This window comes from Nannobrachium achirus (genome assembly GCF_963921795.1).
Source record: "Nannobrachium achirus genome assembly, chromosome: 3".
Classification (NCBI taxonomy): Eukaryota; Metazoa; Chordata; class Actinopteri; order Myctophiformes; family Myctophidae; genus Nannobrachium; species Nannobrachium achirus.
Genome location: NC_137812.1, coordinates 76,645,415 through 76,653,963, shown reverse-complemented (window position 1 = coordinate 76,653,963; position 8,549 = coordinate 76,645,415). Strand labels below are relative to the sequence as shown.

General features: G+C 42.8%; 1 protein-coding gene across 2 annotated transcripts in view; it reads left to right on the top strand.

Moving 5' to 3' along the window:
* The first annotated feature begins 227 nt into the window (after positions 1–227).
* LOC308281804 (equilibrative nucleoside transporter 1-like) overlaps positions 228–8,549 on the top strand; it is a 57,736-nt gene continuing 49,414 nt past the window's right edge. The window contains exon 1 of one of the 2 annotated variants that reach the window (XM_080722116.1): positions 228–269. The gene's annotated coding sequence lies outside the window, so the exon portion shown is untranslated. The remainder of the gene's footprint in view (positions 270–8,549) is intronic. The other variant, XM_080722115.1, reaches the window with a different exon arrangement.

Genomic DNA, 8,549 nt, shown 5'->3' with positions numbered 1-8,549 from the left:
TGCGTGCGTGCGTGCGTGCGTGCGTGCGTGCGTGCGTGCGTGCGTGCGTGAGTGCGTGCGTGTGCGTGTGGCACGTGGTTAAAAGCAGGGCTGACAGATAACGGGGGGGGGGGGGTAGTCCTCTCTCTGACCCCTCCCCTTCCTACTGGCTGATGATGCACTGAAGGGGGGGGGGGGGGCAGAGTGAAGTGCATTCCTCTGATAACAGAACTGACGACAAACGGATCTTTGGACTCACAGAGTTCACATCACATCTGACTGACTGACAGGTGAGTCTCTCAGGCGAGTCTAGATATTACACTGTAATTATTATGAGTTTATATCATAGTCATTACACTGTAATAATTATGAGTTTATATCATAGTTATTAAACTGTAATAATTATGAGTTTATATCATAGTTATTAAACTGCTGTGATGTTAATTTAACACTCTTAAGAGGTTGCAAAATGATTTGGTTAAATGTTGCAAACTCTCAGAATCACACATGGCATGGATTCTCTCTCTCTCTCTCTCTCTCTCTCTCTCTCTCTCTCTCTCTCTCTCTCTCTCTCTCTTCAAAAGGTTTTTAACTGATATAGGTGTGTGGTCTATGTCTTGTTTTCTATGCATGTGTTATATTGTTGTTGATGTACTGACATATCTTATTGTAAGTCACTCTGGAATAAGAGCGTCTGCTAAACCAGGGCTTCCCAAACTTTTTAGTCTCAGGTCACCCCATACATATTGTTTTAATCCGAGGCACCCCTACATTATAATTTTCACTCCCAGCACCTTATATTTATAGCATATCGTCGTTGTCGGGTGGAAACCTTGGATGTCCAAAACCAACTAGTACTGGTGGTTCTCAAATGTTTTATTTGAAATGACCCTCATAACTCTAACAGTGTTCAAATGGAACCAAATGGACCATTACGGGTCCATTTGGTTCCATTTGAACACTGTCAGAGTTACAGAGCTGCTCTGGTCATTCAGGACCAGCTCTTGTGTTTCTGGTGATATTATTGTCTTTTGGTGAGAAATGTATGTTGAGAGAAATGTCCTCTGGGTCGTAGCAGGGAATGCTTTTGTTGCATCTTAAATCCTGAGGTTTCAAATGGTTTTGGTCTGTTTTGCACGTAAGAGAAACCATCATTATTATATCAGTGTTTGCACAACGTTCAAGATTGGCATATTTTATTCAGTGTTGTTGTTGTTGTTGGGGAGAACTTTACTAAACAGATGTTTATGTGTGGCTTTATGTTTGGGGGAAAAGAAGAAGACAAGACAGATTGTTGAACTTCTTTGTTGGGCATCAAGCAAAGAAAAATGGACATTTTTTTCCTAGTAGAAATGGATGGAGGGCAAAGGTGTGACTGTTTAGTAGCTTTTAAGAATTTAGTCAAAGCACAAGTATTGTTTGAATATAAATATTATGAAAAGATTGAGGACTTGAAAAATATATGGGACTATAAGGTGCCTAAAAGGTTCATTTTTGTGTTACTATTTTCGAGTGAACGTAGTGAAAATAGCAGATCCACGTTGTGTGCGTGTGCGTGCGTGCGTGCGTTAGAACAACACCACAGTCAGAATGAATGTCAGAACACGGGTTCGCACGCACGCACGCACGCACGCACGCACGCACGCACATACACACACACACACACACACACACACACACACACACACACACACACACACACACACACACACACACACACACACACACACACACACACACACACACACACACACACACACACACACACACACACACACACACACACACACACACACACACACACACACAGGCTCTGTCTTGTTTGCACAGCAGTTCATTCAAACAGAGGTGAAATCACAGAGAGTCACAGGGAGAAAGTTTGTGTGGTGAGAGATACACTCCACAATTTGCACACAAACTCCTTGCCTGCCAAACCACAACCTCCATCAATTCTCACATGACCCTCTTCTAGCGCCACCATGAGGCCGATTCTTGCAAAACACATTTTTTGGACACTGCTCCTACAGATTTTGCCCTAAAATCACGCTGCTACCTGACGGTCGCTTATCTTCCGATTAGGGAGTCTTACTGGTCATATCGTTAGTCTAGTAGCACAGATCACCTGTAACATCACTTAATGGCTCACAATCAGCTACAAACTGTACTAATAATGTACATGTGATTTGTAATAATTGATTATTAGTCTTGGGGTTGCATTTAATCTGTGAAGTGCACTGATAGTTTGGTTGAATCTCTTTGGGTTTCGTCAATATTTCTTTATCAGTGCAGTTAATCATTTCCTTCAGTTCTTGGCACAACAAGCTGCTGCTGCTACGCACCGAGTTGTGCAAGAATCTCTGTTTAATAACTGCTATGAACTGCACTAATATCAACTCTGTCAAGGAGGAACCGCATATGTTCTGTTACTTGTCAGGATTCAAATTAAAAAAATAGCCAAAGAAGCAGTTCTACAAGTTGGAAAGGCGTTGCTTGGTGCCGTGTTTCAAGCTTTGTATGTCTGCTATTTTTGACGCTTTTGTGTGGGACATTAAAGGACAACTTCAACACTTTCAACCTATCTGCATATAATTGGTCCTCACTAATGTTCACAATAAAACCAGTAAGTAGGGCTGTCACAATTATTACATAATCGTCTAATCATGATTATTTGACATTATCGCAATTATTTTGTCATAATCGTCATAATCGTGAATGTTGAAAAATGTCCAAAATAGTGGAAATAGCAGATCTACAAGCTCACAACGCATCGTGACGCGTTGTGAGCTTGTAGATCGGCTATTTCCACTATCAAAGTTATTTTTTAAGTAGTAAGTTGTCAAATATGTCAGTAATTTATTTGTATATTTAGGTTATGTTTCATATCTACCATGTACAACTTCAAAGCCTAAAAGCCAAACAGAAATGTAATTATCAACGACAAAAACACAATTAAATCGTTAATCGCCAATTATTTGAGTGACAATTAATCGTCATGTAAAATGTCATATCGTGACAGCCCTAGCAGTAAGACTCCCTAATCGGGAGATAAGCCAACGTCAGGTCGCATACACAAACTTTAGAAGGCAATGGTAGCCAATCAGGAGGGACTATGGGAAATGGGACAGATCCATGTTGATCACATGACTGTAGAGATGTCTCCAGAGGTCAGAGGTCATCATTTAGCCCATACGTTTCTCCAGGAACCCATCAATCAAACCTTTCAGACTGTTACCCCCACTGAAGGCCTACTTAGTTTGACTCGATTCCACAGATAAACATTGTGAACAAGCTCAGACGTTGCTGCGTTGTGAGCTTGTAGATCGGCAATTTTCCACAATGTTTGGCTCTTTCTTGCATAATATTTGTAAAATGTGGCCAATTTGGTAGGCCTATTAAAAAGTCCTTAAAGTGTAACTTCATAAATGTGAACACAGTACGGTACCCTGCTGTATGTTGAGTGAGAAACAATGTTGCATGTTGAGCTAAATCATCTGGGGACCCGGACTGAGACAGAGGAAGCATATTGTTATACAGTATTACTTGTACTGATATCATAATGTTGATAACCTGTCAGTCATTGTTATACAGTGACCCCTGTAGTGATAAAGTGGTTAATCTATGTTTTGTAATAATAATCTAAGTCTAGAAAGTAACTAAAGGTTTCAAATTATTGTAGTGGAGTAAAAAGTAAAATATTTGTCTCTGAGATGTAGCGGAGTAGAAGTAAAAGTAGGTTATTGGAAATTGGACATTTCAGTAAAAAGTAGGAGTACAAATTACCTCAAAATTATACTTGAGTAAATGTACTTATTTAGGCCTACTGCTGATAGAGTTTTAACTGCAGAGAGTCTGAAACCAAACGTGTCGCTTCCTCCTGGGTTGGTCTGCGTGACTCAACGCTGACACAACCAAACGGGGAAGAGAGAACAGAACGTGACTCGTGACCATAAAAACACAGAAGCCCACAGATTATAACAGATTATGCAAGAACAAGGCAGGGAAACACGAGGGTGAAGTCACTGTTCATTCAGTCTGGTAAAGACACCAGCAGAACTTTGAGCAAAGAGACCAGCAGAACTAAACAACTAAACAAGACTTTAGCAGCAGAACTAAACAACTAAACAAGGACTCTAAGACCAGAGCAGCTCCATGGAGACCTGCACTGGATGATACTGCAGTGAGTCACAATTATTACATCATCCTCTAATGCAGGGCTTTTCAAAGTGGGTGACGGGGCACCCTGGGGTGACGGGGCACCCTGGGGTGACGGGGCACCCTGGGGTGACGGGGCACCCTGGGGTGCTGGGGCACCCTGGGGTGACGGGCCACCCTGGGGTGACGGGCCACCCTGGGGTGCCGCGACGGCAGTCCAGGTGTAGCTCCCTTCACAACAAACACAGGTCGGCGTCGGTTCTTTATGAAAACGGGCAGTTTATTCTCCTCCTCTCTTCTCCTCCAAACATGCCGTGAGAACTAAGTTCACACACAAATAACAAACAATAATCAATAACTTGTACAGTAATCACAAACATACAGTACATGAAATGAAAATACAGAACAAGAATTGCGCGAAGCGAAGTGTCCATCAAACAGTGTCCACATCAAAGTCAAATCTAATCATAGAATACCTCGGTGGCCGCTATTGTGAACAGAGGTTCTTCGGTATGCAACGGAGGTTGCATACGGTTCTTACAGTTTTTCCTTTCACCGTCTTTCTTTGTCCTTTTTAACGTAAAATAAACTTTAGAGGTGCATCTTATTGACTGGAAGACGCAGAGCTCAGCTTGTGCTGCTAGGCAGAGTGCAGGTCTGTTTGTCACACCTGTGAGCCATGACATGTAATCAAGCCTACATCAAAGTGGTCTCGTGTGCAGCTAATAGACAGGCAGTGAATATTTCTTCCATCCCATAATGTTTTAACCACATATCTTAATATTATGCATTTTTAACCTTACATGAAATCACTTATGAACCCAATTATTTATTTATACCATGAACTTATTTTAGTTATTTATGCTTTATGAATTTATGACCATTAATTATTGTATTTTAGCCATTTTAGTATTTTTATAGTTTTTTGCTTGTAACAGCACTTACACTCCCACCAAAATCAATCACATTCGAAATGTGGGATTTTCTTAAAACAAAAGAAATCATGAAAAGAACAAATCAAAGGTTCGACCTTGAGTGTGTGACCTTTGCGTGAGTGTGTGACTTTATGTATGTGGGTACATGACTTGTGTAGTGTGCCTTATTCTAAGTGTGGTGTCTCTGACCAGTGGCTTCTTTGCACCATCTGCACCAGGGCATTCACTTTTCCATCTGGGCCAGAATTCACTGGCTAGGAAGTGCACTCTTCTCCACCTCTTCTTCTGATGGAGGTCTTCTTTGTGAAACTGTCCAGGTGTGGGATGTTTCACGTTGTGGTATAAGTTTGATCGGGATAGCTGCCCTCCCACCCTGAGGCCATTGTTCTTGTCCAGGGTGCTTTCTGTTAGAGGTTTGGCTTTCTTAATGATTTCAGTGAAGTCTTCTCGCTTCCGTTTCCTTCCTCTGGACTTGTTAGAAGGCTTTGCAAAGTGGTTCCTCACTGAATTCACTTCCTTGGTCTTGACTTCGTTGACATGAACCTTGCAAGGCTCAGTGGTCATTTCTCGTTCTCCCACCATTTTCTCTCCATGTGGGAGATTCTGATTCACAGGACAGTCGGGTCTCTCCTTTGACTGAACTGTGTGTTGCTCATTGTCAGTTGGCTTGATGTCTTTAACTTGAGCTTTGCACACTTTGTGCACTTCTGTGTGCACTTCTGTTTTGATTCCAACTGATGGCTGCACAGCAGGTGTCACCTTTTGCATGATGATTCTGTGACTGGTTCCCACTACATCACTGCAGTCGTCCACCGGATGTGAGCAGCCAACGATGCTCCAGCCAAGATCGGTCCTCTGTGCATAAGGATGACCATCTTCACCCGACAGGATCTCTCTCGGTAGGAGGGCTTGTTGACAGTTGAAGCCGATCATTAGGCCAATCTTGCAGTCCAACAGAGGTGGAATCTTATCCGCCAATTGTTCCAGATGAGGCCACCTTAGAGCCGTCTCCGAAGTTGGAATGTGTGACTTGTCTTTTGGAATTAACTCCTGTGTGAAAACTGTTGTTAACAGGATTCTTTTCTCCAAGTTGTATCCTCTTACTTGTAGGTTTGTCAATTTCTGACACGGTACGACAGTTGATCTTGTAGACATTGTTGATAGTCGCACTTTGACTTTCTCTTTGTCTGTCTTTATGTCTTGGGCCACTTCATCAAGAATGAACGTCTTGTTGCTCTGTGTGTCTAAGAGCGCATAGACAAGAACTTCTTGATCTGGCTGTTTTATGGATGAGACCCAGACTGGTACGATTGAGGACGTGTGTGTGTGTTTACACCTTCTTTTACGACTCTGGTGGCAGTTGTGAATGCTGTTGCATTCACCTCTGTAGTATCTGCCTCTGTAGCGCTTGCCTCAGTATTTGAGTTGTCTTCTCTTGGAGGTCTTGACCTTTGTTGTTCGTTGAACTTGTCATCATGCAAACATGTCGGATGTCTCCTCTGACATTTTTCACATGTGCTCTTGTCCTCACACTCCTTTGAGCGATGACCAGTCTTTAAACATCCAAAGCAAAGCTTCTCTGTTTGCACATACTTAACACGATCTTCAAGTGTCTTCTCTTGGAACTTTCTGCACTTGGTAAGGTCATGTCCTGTTCTTTCGCAGAGGACACATGAGAGAGTCTTACTCTGTGTCATGTTTGTGGCCAATGTCTTTGCTTGAAAGGGTTGGCTTCGTGGTTGTCTTGGTTTCTCTCCTTCAGAGCTCCTTATTGCTTGTATTGAGGATATGGGATCACAAGCAATCTTTGCTTCTACTGACAGGAAGTTTACAAACACTTTGAAAGAAGGATAATCAACACCTTTCTTCCGCTCTTCATTCACTTTGCGGTTCCAACTGGACACCAACCAATCTGGTAACTTCAGCAGTATCCTTTGATTCTCGCTGCAGTCGTTGAGAATATTCAATGACGTAATGTGAGTCATTGCAGCTTCACAGCCCCAGAGGAAATCTGCAAAATCTCTTAGCTCATAGCCGTCCCTAGGGCTTATCTTTGGCCATGCATTGAGCTTATCTCTGAAAGACTTTCCAATTAGGAATAGGTTTCCAAACCGTTCTTCTAACAGCTGCCAGGCTGTGTCGTATGCTCCTTCTGTGCCTAGTAGGAAGAAACCTTCAACGGCTTTCCTTGCAGCGCCTCCTAGGTACTTTCTCAGATAGTACAGTTTTTCTTCCTTCGAAATGTTTTTCTTGTCTATTAATGTTCTGAAAGACAGTTGCCAGCCTCTGAATTGCAAAGGGTCTCCAGTAAATACAGTGGGCTCTGGTGTTGGAAGACGATTTCCACTTATAGCTTCTGCTAGCTTATTGACAAAATTAGTGCTGTCCTGTCCTTGTGGCAGAGACATTGAATTTGATGCAGCTTGCTGTAGACTTTGGGGACTTTGGGCTTGACTTGTGACTTGCTGATATTGAGGAATGAATGAGGGCTTGAGACGTGGAGGGCTTGTGTTACAACCGGCTGAGATTGGGGAATGAATGGGTTGCTTGAGACTTGGGGAACTTGTACTGTAACTGGTAGGGATCGAGGAATGAATGGGGAACTTGAAACATTAAGGGCTTGTGTTCTTGGTTGAGATTGAGGAATGACGGGGGAACTTGAAATGTTGAGGGTTTGTGTTGGGAATGTCAGGGTCTGAGGAACGAAAGGGGAGGTTGGAGCATTAAGGGAAATGCCTTCTGCTAGGTCATACACCCTTACTCGAGCTTGTGCAGCATTCAGCTTCTTCACTTCTTCTAGGCGTTCAATCTTACGTTGCCTTTCTTTTATTGCTAGCTCTCTGGCCATCGTTTCAGCCTCCATTGCTTGTTGTTTGGCTAGCATCTCAGCTTCCAGTGTTCGTTGTCTGGCTAGCTTCTCTGCTTCCATCTCTGCTTCCATTGTTAGCTTCTCAGTTTCGAACTGTGCCTGTCGTTCCTTTTCTTCAGCTTGTAACCTTAAAACCTCTCTTGTTTCCCTCTCTTGTTCATCCAACACTGCCAGAACTTCTTGAGATGCAGCGGCTTCAGCTGCAGCCTCGTTTCTTTTGACTGTGTTGTTGCTTGAATGAGTATCACATTTTGACTGAGACGGTGGCTCTAACAAGGAACTTGTTGAATCTAAGATAGATCCAAAGTCAGGCCATAGTTCGTCATCTTCTGATACATGCCTTTGGAGTCTCCTTGTTGCCTTCTGAATAATAAGGTGTGAAAGAGACACGCAGGTGTCTATCTTACGTCGCAAGTCTGGTTCAGGGGTTTCCAGTCGACGTAACTCTTCATAAATGGATGTTAACTCTGAGGTCATTCCCATGTTCTGAATTGCCTCTTGTAAGTCATCATCGGGAGCAGACACATCAGACAAAGTGTCTTTGCTTATTTTTACCGCACACTTCCACTTGCAGAAAACAGTTCTGTACCGACGTTGTACACTCTTTAGCCTTT